Genomic DNA, 13,827 nt, shown 5'->3' with positions numbered 1-13,827 from the left:
CTGACACAAAATAAATGATTAATCACAAAATAGCAAACCAACACCAAACAGCTGCCCAAAATGATGTCTTCCCCATCACTGAACCCACAAAATGTATGCCCTCCCCGTCATTTAACCTAAGCCGCATACAACAGGTTCTAAGATAAAGATAATGCTTTTAAATCAAGAACCTCCCATACCCACCGAGGTGCATCAGCCCTACTGCCTGGAATATTTGAACTTTAGTCCTAGACTTGAAGGGCATCATCAATCAAGCGTTGCCCACAATCTGGTACCAAACAAACTAACAAACAACCTGTTACAGCAATGCCTAAAGATCCTTGGTTTGAAACATACTTTTGATTAATCTATCCATTTTAAACTGCTTGTTCAAAGCCAACATTTTCAACAGTGAAGTACCCCGCCAACCCAATGGTTATTAAATATTCACATTATACGAAAACAAATCAAGCTTTAGTCCAACTAGGGGATCAGAGACCACACTATGAGACATTAGAACTGAAATACTGAGAACCTTAATGATGACTGATTGGCAGCCTACTTTACACCTCTCCACTACTCTGTATGACACTGCTGACCATACTATTCTGCCGCCTCTAAGAAAATATAGGGTTAACTGGCACAGCTTTGTCATTGGTGGCTTTCTTCATGCACAACCACACCCAATATCCTTCCTTTTCTCAAGATCCAATAGATAAATTACAAGGCTCTAATATCTTACCATGAATGTTCTGTGCATCTAAGTTAGCATTTTGTTACATTCATTTAGATGTATGTGATTGACTCATCTGGCTCTACATTCTTAAAAAGCAAGATGGAAAGCTTGAGATATCGACCTGCATATTCCATGTCCAAGAATTAATGGGACATTAAAATGGCCTGAATTGCTGAGCAGCCCATACACCAGTACGCACACCTAGAAAAATTGCCTCCAGTGAACAGTGACAAAATACACACTCTCCAATCTGCATATGCTTAGTAAGCGAAATCACCCTGATGCTCAGCTTCTGATGCTGGTACTGAAGTAACTACACTATTGCAACAATATGTGAATAGGCGTGTGAACTACTCAGAAGAAATTGGCTTACAAACAAGCAGTTTAGATCCCACCTGTCTAAAAAATTCACTCCTATTACCCCATCTCAACAGTCTCCATGCTAGCTTCCAGAGGATCACGTTAATACTGTGTGGATGATTGCACAGGTCTTCCTGGGTTTGATGGCCTGAATATTTGCAAAAGTTCATTCAACATTGCAAGCTCACCATACCTGCAGTCATTGTTTCCTATGCATACATAGATGTATTTCAAATCACATTTATAAGGGGAGTCAAGGTTACAAACAGCATTGGCTAAAATATATTTTCAAAAAAATACTTGAAATAGTAGGTACATTCTATGGTAATTTGCTGGTATACCCTTAACTCTTCTTGAGGAAGTATTACTACCAAGATCACAAAAGAGGTCACATATGACGTGGATGTGATTAGTAATTGCATCAAGTAACTAAGTACGACTGGTATCCTGCATGGTATATATTGTGATGACATCAGTGATTAAATGAGTTAAGTGGCCATGTTGACAGCATTGTAATGGTCCATTTCTGCCACCAACATTTGCATTAAATAATGCATTGCCTCCGATATTACCTGAACCATATCTGCATTCATTACATCTCGTTTACCTTGATACACAATTTTATGGATCCAACTGGTAAATAACTGCATCTTTTTTAGTCATCTCAGCTACCAACAGCATTATTGATCTACACAATGTATCACTTTGTGGTTTATAAAAGGGTGACATTTGTCCGTAAAACTGTCCCACTCGTAATGTGCTAATCACAATGTGGTTAATTTATTACATTTATATATGGCATAACTGTAGCACTTGGATACCTTTTGGCAGCTTTATGAATATTATCGGTATTGTGGCATAGGTTGAACCGAACACACAAGTCTGAAATGCATCTTTCACCACCTTAACTCGCAAGTAACAGGGTGGCGTTGGAATAAAAGCCTACAACGCCTAAAGTGTCCAACAAAACAAAAGGGATAACTATTGTGATGCTGGAAATGCCTTTTGGAGGGACAGGGCCTCCTATTCCTTGTCCTTCCACTTCTCTCTGTGTGTTTTTAAATGTTTTCTTCCACTGAGGTCCAGCCTGGACCTCTGGCAGTGCAGCTCTTCATGTTTTCCTTTTGGTGAACAACACCCATGGGATACCCTTATGGCACCCATTGGTGGGGGTACACCCTGGTACCCCTTATGTGTGTTGTTTTTGGGCACCTATATGTTGCCACAGAGCAGAGTATGGGCTGGTGGCAGCTACATGCTGACCTGGCAGTGGCTCTGAGTATCCTCCATTTTTAGGGCACCCAGGCCCTCCCATAGAAATCAATGGATTCCAGGAGAAAGGCAAGATGGCCATTGTAGCCTCTTGGTTTCTATTGCCTTGTACCTTGTTTGCCAAAGTCCTGGCAAGCCCTGACTCTGTCCCTTCCCCCTGACTGGCTGTTCGGTGGAAATACCATTTATGGCTCTGGGTTGCCTCCTGTCACACAGACTGGAGCCTTCCCAGGGGCTGTGTGTTGTAGGTACACCCTTGGGTGGGACCTGTGTGAATTGAGTCTGAAGTGAACTCACATTCTGTGTTATGGGTGTCTGGGTGTGGTTGTATGACACAGTGCCTGAGGCAGCATTGATTGAAACTGGAGTGAATGCCATGTAGTGTTCTGAAAGGCTGGGTGCTTACTCCAATCCACATTCTGTGTTATGGGTGTCTGGTTTGGGTGAATGGCCTGAAAACCTTGGAGTCTGATTGGCTGCCTGCCTGCATGAATGCACTTGTGAATAATTGGCTGCTGAGCCTGGCCTAGCCTCAGTGAATGGGGACCAAATGTGTATAACAGGGGACCTCTCACTTGCCAATTTGTTCAGAAGCAAATCTTAAAACTGATGTTCAGTAGCTGAAGCCGAAGCAAGAAGCTGTTCCCTGGAAGCCCAGCTGGAGGAAGAAGTCTGCTGCTGCAATTTCTTCACGTGATCCGAAAGATGCTGTGTTCTTCTAAGGACTGATTCAAGAGAGGACCTGTGAAGGAGACCTCTTCCTGAGCTACGAGGACTATCGTGCACCTGCTCCTCTTCATCGGAAGTACCCTGAAAGCCAGTCCTGTGAGCCTGCCGTTCGGAAAAGGGGGCTTCATGAGTCCAGAATAGAAGTGCTTGGATATCTTGAGTCAAAGGAGTCCAGTTGTATCGCCATGGGTCCAGAGGAGTGTTTGTGACCTCTGGAAGCCAGATTGCTGTTTACCGTCCAGAAGAGAGGGTAACCTGGCATAGTGCTGCTTGACACCCGGAGCTGCAAAGGTTCAACATGATGAAAGAATCCTTCAAGGGACATCCCTGACATGACATCTGACCACTTTTACCCGCCAAAGAAGATTCCAGTTTGCTGTGTGCAGAGGAAGTTCTGCCAGTGGGTTTCCCGTGACCAATATCCAAAGAAGATGTCCCGAGGGTCCAGCCTTGGTGAAAGTCTGCAGTGCTGTCCAGTGGTTGATTCCAGGTCACCAGAATCCAGAGGTCTGTGCTGCGGCTGCAGCACCGAAATTCCAAGAGACGGTGAACCGCGAACTCCAGAAACCTGACACCTACTTCTGCCACTACCGAAAGGCATCCAAGGTCCCCAGTGGTCATATCTTATTCAACCAGGCCTTTTCAGAGTGCAGAGCAAGTTTAACCTTCCTAGGACTTCCACAGCTGGATAACACAGGTCCAAAGGAGACCACTGCAAACACCGAAACTGCTGCTTTTCCGAAAGTACTTGGTTCCTCATTTACTCTTGGCCTCGGCCTCCCAGCAAAGTCCTTCTTGCAAAGGGGATCCATCCTTCACGGGCCCCGTCGAGTGAAGCCAAGAAACTCTGCACTTTGCCTGCAAAGGCACAAAAGTTACGGTGATGAGGAAGAGCATCTTCCAGCCTCAGGGCTCGTCCAGGGGTCCCAGAGTCATCTTGGATCCTATTCTCCTGTGGCATCTCCAGTACATTGGGGTGGTAGAACCTATAAATAGAAAGCAGAGAATTGTTGACCATTTTTGGACTGGGCTGTAAAAGACAAGATAAGGTTCTCCCCATCTTTTCCATTACAGGTTGCCCAGGTGGGGGGATCCTCACACAGCATTGCTATTTGAGTCTCATGAATGTATACTGCCTATGTTCTGAAACGAACCTGCCTTTCATCATTGATCTATGCAAGTACACCTTATTTAAGAATTCACTTGCCTGTTTTAAACTGTCAGCAGTTGGTGCATATTTACTGAATGTAAGTCTAGTGTGGTACCACATATAGTGTATATATATTTTCCATTGTTTGAATAGAACTGCCCAAATGCAAAGTGTTATTATTTATATGTATATATTTTACTGAACCTTGTTTTATATAAAGAAGCTGTGTTATCACCTAACATAGTGTGTGGACATTCCTTTGTGGGGGCTTTGGGACTCACTGTACTCAAGAACGCGCCTGCATCACCTCCTGAGTGCTTAAGCCTTGGTTGCTCATCCAAGCTATCATAGAGAGAACCTTGGCTGGGGTGCTCTGTGGCTTTGTCCCAACTGTATAGAGGGCAGAAGTAATGATACCCCCTCCAGTCTTTACAACTATACTAAAGATGTTTGAAAGGATTTACTCAAAAAGGTGCAAAGGCCGTTTTAAGGCACAACTGGTGCTTTCAGTATTCCACAATCTCTGTATGCCGCCATGGAACGCAACCCATATTTGTGGATTCTCTTTTTTTTACTCTATCATGCATAATACCTGAAGGTCTCAGACTTCGAATCCTGTGGGTATGGTCAGTGGCCGATGTCCTTGTTGCACCCCCACAAGGTATGTCTGTACTACCTTTTGGAGGGGCACAAAACGGAGGACTGTGGCGTGTCCCATGAAGTCCCTCTGGGAGCTGCCGCTGAAATTCACACCTTCCTCCAAGGTGCTAATAGGATGTCGAAGTAATGAGAGTCAACACCTTCGACCAAGCTAGATCAATTCCATGAGTAGCAGCTGCCCTGAAGAAAAAGAACCACAGCAAAATGCACTCTACCAGTCACACTGGGTGCTCTTCATTTGCTGTTCCCAGAAGGCAATGTTGTCACTCCCACTCCATGGAGGTTAATAACTTCTCTGGAAATGCACCACCTACACTCAAGGAACTCCTCCCCACTGGCTCTTCCACTCTGGCTCAGTCTGAGGATTTCAGGCATCAGATGGTTGACATCTTCACTAATTCTCTGTGCCAGCTGCTTCAACCTCCACGCCAGAATATGAGTGAGGGCACACTGCACTTCTTGAAGCCAGCAGAGGCACCTCTTTGACCTGCCACCCTGATGCTTGCTGGTCCGATTGTGGCCCCAGCTCTGGAGACTGCTCCACTTCAGCACTGTTGTGCTGCACCTTCTGGCATCAAAGTCAAAGTGCCGGATTCCTCCTCTTCGACACAGTTGAGCACGGACATATCAACAGAGTTTCCAGGAGTCGATTTATATCAAATATGGGTAATTTCTTTAATGGGCAGGTTGATCTCCCTCTCCCTCTCAGTTCTACTGCACTACTCTCCTTCTCCCCTCCAGTTAATTGCTCTACTTATTGTTTTGTTGGTCTGATTCACAATTGTAAATTGCTTCTACTGTTACTGTTATAATGTTAATTGTCATATGTATCCTGTTGTCAAAATGTGCAGCGCTTTGGTGTAAAGCGCTATATAAACCAAGTAAATACAAATACAAATACAATACCCATATGGGTTGGAACCCATGGCCTCATGTGAGGTGGAATACTTGCCTTAAGAAAACCACACTTGCACGATCTGAATGACACAAGACTTAGTAAGATCGTTGTTTTGTCCTTATCTGTCCCCCTTCCTTGTCTTGTAGCGCCTAGAAACACGTGTGTACATGTGCGTTATAAATGACCTATCATATCATAAATCTATGGCCAGCATGACAAAGGCATTCCTACCCTATAACCTGGTGTTTTCTGCCCCTTTCATGGCTGTGTGGCTAAAACCTGCTCCATCCCTGGACTGGGATCATGCCAAAAGAATTACCCAGCTCCCTCAACTCCATGGTTTTGTCCACACATCCTAAACAAAAAGCCTGGTGGTTTAAGCTACTAGTAGGGGCAGTGCTGTAAGTGGAGTATGAAATGGAGGGGGTGCTCTGGAAAGGGGACATGGCCACGGTTTGTTTGGCGTGGCCTTAATCAGAAGCAGATGGTTTTGGTAAGGGCAGCCTGCCCCAATCAACAACATAATGATACCCTGCAAACATGTATTTTTGGTCGGGTTGTCTGGTTTGCAACTGTAAATAAAGCTCCCTCTGCTTCAATTTCCAAATATTTTGCTCTCTGTAAATAAATCAGTTTTTCACCCAGTCTAACTAAATTACACTCATTCTGTAAATAAATGACCAGGGCCCAGTGTGTTTAATAGCATATCTTAAGTGCTCATTTAGGGTTCCAGATTCCCTGCTACCTGCCTGTCCCATGATAATCTGCAGCTATTAAACCCTGAGTGTTTCTTTTGGATCTTACCACAGTATGAAGCAGCAAGGAAGGGCTGATAGGATGCACATATATATTCTCTAGGGAGGCACCAGTCTTGTCAAACTGTCTCACTTTAAATGAGCTTTTGCAGATAGGCCGACGGACCTCTTTAAAAAGGGGTTAACTAACCACAGACATGTTTTCAGCTTTTTGTTGTGGGGCAGGGAATATGCTTGGGGAATAATGAAGGTCAAGATGAGGTTTGCATTAGAAAACCTCTACAGTACAATCTATACACCACACAGCAACCACAGAAGGGATGTTTAGGGGCTCCAAGACATCATTTTAAAATGGGTCGTTGATGAGCCAGCAGACATCTTCAGCTGGCCCTGAAATCACCCCTGACAAAGGGGAGGAGGACAAATAGAACCAATTTAAGCTACTTGCTGCTTTGCATAAAATCAAAGCACATTTTGGGAACATAAGAAGGAGCACACATTTTCATATATGACATATATGTGACAGTGATTTAAGCCTGTAACCCTTGTATACACATAATGACAACTGGCCTGCTTATTTTCTTGTAAAAGGACTGCAAACCGTTAATCATATACACTCATTTGGACCTTCTCAATCTTTGGGAGGCTGTGCTGCTTTTGTGGCCGAAAGCTTCCATGCACATATTTCTTTCACAACATGTTAATCAAGCGATTCATCCCTAGTGCAAGTCACCTGTGCGCTCACGTAAAATTCTTCAAGGGTGCTTACTCATGGGGCACTCAGGGAACCCCAGGATCACCCCAGCTCATGAATAGTTTATGGAGGCTGATAGATCTTCACCCCAGCTAACCCCAGCATGCATAAGCTCTGACTTGGGGTCAAAGTCAGTCACCTTTCTTTCTTCACCTCTGAACAGAGTGGAATAAACCTGATATCATGGTGCACAAGGTGCTTGCTTCTTCCAGCATGGCTTTGATGGCTGCATATGCCACCTATGCCCTGGCCATGTACACTCACACCCTGTGTAGTGTGATCTCAAAAGCTACGGGGAACAGATGTGCTGGGGCTCAGTCCCTGGAGAACTTCAAGACCCCAACGTCCTTGGTTCTAGCTGTCCAACAGTCTACTGCCTGCACTGCCAGGGGCCATTCGTTTCCATCCACTCATTTGGGAGAGTGGTTGTCCCTGTTTGTCAGGAAGTGGCAGCACACCACCACCAATTCCTTAGCCTTGCAAGTTGTCTCACAGGGCTACCTCCTTCTTTTCAACCAGCACCCTCTACCCCCTTTTCATGTCTTTCCCATTCTCCAGAGTATGGAGGTGATTCAGCCTCTTATGGAAATGACTGCCATAGAACTAGTGCTGTCTCAGAGAGAGGAAATGGTTGGTACTCTCTCTATTATTTGGTGCTGAATTTATCCATTTATACCGGTGCAGGGGCAAATTCAAGGAGGTCCCCTTGGTGTAGATTTTCCGGACCTCGAGCTGCAAGACTGGGTGTTGTCACTGGAACTTCCATTTGCAGATCCATCCAAACAGGAAATTCCTGAGGTTCATTGTTTTGGAATATGATTACCAGTTCCACCTTTCCTGAGCCCGAAGGGTCTTCAGCAAGCTTTTGTCATGCGTGCTATGCGTCTCAGGAAGGACGTCCTTACCTGGACAACTGGCTCATTCGAGCTCACACCCCAGATGTGTTCCGGCTCCCCTGCATTACACCTGTCACCCTTTGCACAGCTTGGGCTTCTTACTGAAATTCAAAATGTTTTATGTCACACCATCCCAGCAGCTCCAGTTCATAGAGACGCTTCTAGCCAAATGTGCGGGTAGGTTCCCACTCCTGAAGAACCGGTGGAAAACATCCTGCAGATGATACAAGTCTCCTAAACCCAGAGGTTTAGGTATATGTGTTCTTAAAAACATTTACCTTTTCCAATTTGACCGAATTTTGTTTGTTCTTTTTTTGTTCAAAAACGCAGGGGGGAGAACCCCTCACCCCCTCCGACTTCCCCCCACCTTAACCTATTCCCTTACCCCACCCCACATATATATTTAATTAAAATTGACCAAAATTCATAAAGAATTCGAACTAAGAAATTCGGTCAATTTGGAAAAGGTCCATTGGGCCACGATCAAGTATGCTAATACCAACCCGGGGCAGAACCCAGCCTTGGCCTTTCTGTATTTTTTTGGACTCATGGCATGCTATATCCTTGTGGTACCCAAGGCCTGGTGTCACATGAGATTGCCTCAGTAGCTGTGGCTGTCTGTGGTCTTAGTTTCATGGTGACATTTCTGATATGTTGCAGGTCTTGAACAGAGTATGACAGGGTCTACTGTGGTGGCCCTGCAGGGCAATATGCTTAGGAGAGAGTCTTGTCAGCAACCATAGCCACCTGACAGTCGTCAGGGTCTCTTCTCTGAGATTTGTATGGGCTCACCTCAAATGTCTGACAGTGAGTGCCCTGTGGTATCGTGCTAAGGCGAGGCAAGGCAACACATCAATCTGCTAGAATTGCAGGCCATCAAGCCGCCAGCACGGATTGCCTTCCTTCCTTCCATCCATGCAGGGCAGGCATGTCCGGATTCTGACTGACAACATATTGGCCATGCATTACTTAAAAATGCAAGGTGGTGTGAAGTCACCACCTCTGTGCAGGGAGGCAATGTGATTGTGGTTCTGGGCCCTGGAGTATGTTGTCTCTCTGTTGGTTGGCCCTCTTGTCCGAACCGAGTATGTGGTTGTGGATGTCTTAATCTGGCAGACGTCACTCTCCTACAAGTGGGAGCTATATCAGGAATTTCTGGACTAGTGTAAATGACTTTCCTGATGACATACCCATGATATATTTCAGCACTGCCACTTTAAAACACACCGTCATGATACTTATGCTCATCATAAAGCACATTGCCATGATTCCTAGCCCTGTTGCTATGTTATATATGGCAGTATTCAAAGGAGAATGTATTAATGAGAGTTACATTTTCATTTCTTCTGAGGCTGATTTCTGTGTTTCATCTCTCCCAGAGTATACACCGCCTGGTGTTCTCCCTCTCCCCCACCCCCATCCCCCACCCACCCCCGTCCCACAAAAGACTTCTAGGACGAGTAAAGTTTTTAGTATAAATTGGCAAATAAGGAGATGCATGAAGGCATTAGAGCCCATTTGACCCAGTATCAGAGGGCTACTTCCACCTTGCAGAGGGTGTCCCCTATTGATTTTTTAGACACCCTAATTTGGACATGTATGCCCATACCTTGGTCCTAAGCTTGCTGCGCCTAGAGACCCAATGAGGCCAAAAGATGTCTCAGGTTGTTTGTGGTCTCCTGCAGAAGGGATATTACCTAGTAGTTCGCGTTGGGCTGCCACTTTTGGGGTGGCACCAAGCCTGATTTGCACATGGTTTGTCCGCTTCTATAATGGCATGGAAGGCTGAAGAACAATGGTTTGGTGATTTGCCAAATATTATGATTAGGGTTTCTGGGTTTCAGTGCTTGTTTTGTTGATTTCAGTGGTGGTGTTCCAGTGTTTTAAAAATGTGTAGGAATCTGTGTTTATCAGCGTTTATACATTTATGCGGGGAAATAATGGGACGTAACAGTGATTTTCAAATGTATTTCAAACACATGCCTTTATTAACATAAATACATTTTGTAGTATAACTATCACGGGATATACAATGTTCTCAATGGACAGGCTATAGAGGAAAGCCACCAAAGGGTGTCAGGGAGACGCTGTTTCTGGTAAGAATGTAGGCAATTCTGTGTACAGAATGATGCCATGTATTAATATCCAGGGAAGGTTCTTTGTCATGCAGGCCCTCACACATCAAAAGGACATACACAGGTGAAATCACAGAAAATGATGTTTCAGGAAGTGACATGAGGCTTTAATACTTGATAGTATCATGGAAAACAACATTACAAGAACTTGTCATAAGTAAACCAAAAAGTAAACAAAGTTGTGTGTCATGTTGATTTATACTGTGCACGGCTGTCATTTGTATTGTCTCCAAGTACTCTATGAATGTCACTGTTATTATTCATTGAACATTTTGTTTCTAGAGTAGAATGTGGACAGAATCAATTTTAAGTATGTCTACTTTTCACTGATAAGTCACAGTGAGATAGAATTAAGATCACACACTTCAGTTAAGCAGTGATGCCGGCATTTGATCCCAGTCTCAAACATAGAATATTGACCACTAATATCTTACAGGCTCTAGTTGATAGAAAGATGTGTTTTTGTCTTTCAAGAATACTCAATGCATAAATCATAATAAACCACTCCGAGAAACATATACATCCTTGTAGAAATATGTTAAGGAAAAAGAGGATAATTGTAGCTTTGTTTTCCCCATCTTGAACAGAATCCTGAATGTATCAGAATGCATCAGCGTGAGACTAAATAATGACTTTTGTGTTTTGTAAATGTACTTTCAAACTTAGTTGCAGCTAAATATGTTAATGAGGTCAGATGGTTTAGTTATAGTTTTACATATGTTTTCAAGCAGAGACTAAGGAAGATTGGCAGTGCATCAAGGCGCTCGATTAGAAAGGGCCTTAAAAGTGTAACAAAACTGTGCAACAATGTACTTTGTCCCTGACTCCTTAGACGCCCACTTCAGGCTCACATGTTGCTTGCCCTATCTCAACATGTGTGCAGGAAAAGAAGCAAAGAGCCTGGGTGCATGAATGCAGATATTGCAAAAATGCCTATTTTGAGGAATTGTGGCAAATTTTGAGATGTTTATTTTTGGGGGGTGAATTCGTCGTGACATAAAAAAGCTCAAATTTGGCTACAACAGAAGAACCTGCCCACTGATAAATAACGTTTTTGACAAAAAAAGATGTAAAATACATTTTTTGGTGTCTGCGCATATCTTATTTAAATCCTACATTTGAGCGAGTGGAAAAAGAGGGTCTGAGGGCAGAAACAGAGACACTGATAAATCCATGTTAAACCATTTTTGTATATAGAAATATTTGTCAGGGGTCAAGACGTTCAGACGTGAATCTCAGCCACAAAAATGACTCAAATGTATCTGCAAGTCCTCAAAATAGCCTCAACCACTGCCAATTGTTTTTTAATAAGGTCAGGGGACAGGAGAGAAAGCAATGGGAATAAGCAATTATGCATACTGAGGGAAATAGGGCGCTACTCCTATTGTATACCAAGCCCTCTCTCCAGCAACCTCTTCACCCCTCCCAAAACTTCCACCCATCCTTGCTCACACAAAGGCACCACTGTGAGGGAAAAACCTGTGCTTTTAGGTTTAGCCCAATGAGGCATTTTGCTCTCCCAGTGGTGTTTTTCCGGGGTTTATCGGATTTTACTGAAAATCGGAAAGCCTAATTATGATTACATTAAAAACTATTATATCCATAAATCTTCAATATTTTTGATTTTCTTGGCTGGGCACCTGGCAGGCTGCAACTTGCTCATCAATAATAATACGTTTGGCAATTATTGATGCATGAACATTTTGGTATGATTGGATGCACATTTTGGATAACCAGCCTTGCAGCAGTTTATTATCCAGGGTATTGATGCTTTGTAATGTGTTTCCCACCATCTGGTATTATGGTACTGCTTTGGGTGTCATGTTACCCAATCCCCACCTTAGTGAGCCTTTTCACCGGCTCACCTTACTTTCTCTGTATTCCTGATTTGCCTCCCTAATAGTGAGCTCCAACAGCTTAGCCCATTCTTCCTCCCCTCACAAGCCCCACCTCTCATTTATTTCACTCCCCCTGCCTTCACCTTCCCTACCAGTTCTCTAATGGTTGTTCAGCCCCATACCCTCTCTTTCTCCCATCCTGCATCATGCCTCCCCTCCAGTACCGCATACTCCCCAGCCGACCCTTTATCTCGCCTCTTCCTTACCTGTTGCTCCTCTGTCGCCCAGTCCTGCATACCTTTCTGCTCAATATCCTAGAACTGCGAGTCCGGCAACCTCAAACCAAATGAATGACTGATGCAACTCTGTTAGAGTGCCAACTGGCATATGCTAGACTATCATGAATTCGCTGAATAGAGGCTTGGGCGGGCGGGTAAGCCCTGAATACAACATGAAATCCCAGCCACTGTAGAATTAAAGTTGACTTCAGAATAATGTTTACAAAAAGGTACGGTTGAACCATATGGTTATAATGGCCAATGTTCACTTGTGTTTTATGTGCCCTTAAAGAATAACATATTCAGAATAGCTTAAAGATGCTATAAGAGCTGTTTGGTAGGTTCTATGTCATTTTTTTGATTTGTGTAGGTCGCCTAACCAAAAGAACAATTTTATTCAGCCGATTTTAGGCTTCCCCAAAAATTGAAAAAATGGCATTTCCCCCCCCCCCCCTTTCTTCCTGTTTTTAGTCCAAATCGGGTGGTTTCATCCCCTGAACCTCTCTCCATCAACCCCCGCCGCCTCCCTGCCCTCCCAAGCCCCACTAAAATGCACACACACACGTACACCCAACACATACACAAACAAACATACCCAATCTCTGCCGAGGTTGCTTCCGGGTCCTGGCGTGCCTGTCAGCCCCTGCGTGCAATCGTGTGCGTTGCAAGGCCTGACGGTACGATTTAGAAAGACTGCTCTATGTGGTCACAGAGCGATCTTTCTAAATCGTGGTTTGTTTCCCGATTTAAAGGTCTATTGACCTAATACCATGAAAAAGGCTGAGAGCCCCATTTTGAGTGACTTGCTGTAATGTTGATTTACCACTTGAGGGTTACTGTTATTTCCCCTTTCGCACAGGACACCATTAGGGATAGACAGCATTAACCCATGGAATATTAGCACTATTGAAAGTGGAGATAATACCTATGCTTACAACCTGACCTTTTTTGTGGTGTATATTAGCGCTGTGAGACAGGCATAGTATCAAGAGAGATGACACAGACAACAGATCAATATTTCTAAACAAAACCTTTTTAATGATCTGGATGGTGTAACGCCTAACTAACCCTATGCTATGGTGGGATTTTCCCTGCCTAAACAAATCTGAAAGTCTCTCTGTAGGTCCAAACCAAAAGTCTGTCCGTGTCAAAACCTCTGCTTGTCCTCACAACTACTACAAAATCTAGTGGGGAAATGGACTCAACCAAATATAAGTGTTCAAGTTCAGTACAGTTCCAATGTAACTTTGGTTCAAGGAGGTTTGATCAAGTTATGAAGTTACCTTCTGTAGGTTCGCTGGCATCACAGTTCGCATAAAAAGAAGGTCTTGAGTTTCCATTCCGCAAGTTCAGATGTAATTAAGTTCATACAACACTGTGATCTTGG

The 13,827-nt window shown here is 44.0% G+C and overlaps 1 protein-coding gene across 1 annotated transcript in view; it reads left to right on the top strand.

The window, feature by feature from the left end:
- The window catches only part of DNAH14 (dynein axonemal heavy chain 14), a 2,000,441-nt gene that overhangs the window by 1,592,093 nt on the left and 394,521 nt on the right, over positions 1-13,827 (top strand). The gene's annotated exons all lie outside the window — the stretch shown is intronic.

Source organism: Ambystoma mexicanum, chromosome 4q, assembly GCF_040938575.1.
Source record: "Ambystoma mexicanum isolate Mex_15411 chromosome 4q, UKY_AmexF1_1, whole genome shotgun sequence".
NCBI classification, from domain to species: Eukaryota; Metazoa; Chordata; class Amphibia; order Caudata; family Ambystomatidae; genus Ambystoma; species Ambystoma mexicanum.
This window is presented reverse-complemented; position numbering and strand designations above follow the sequence as displayed.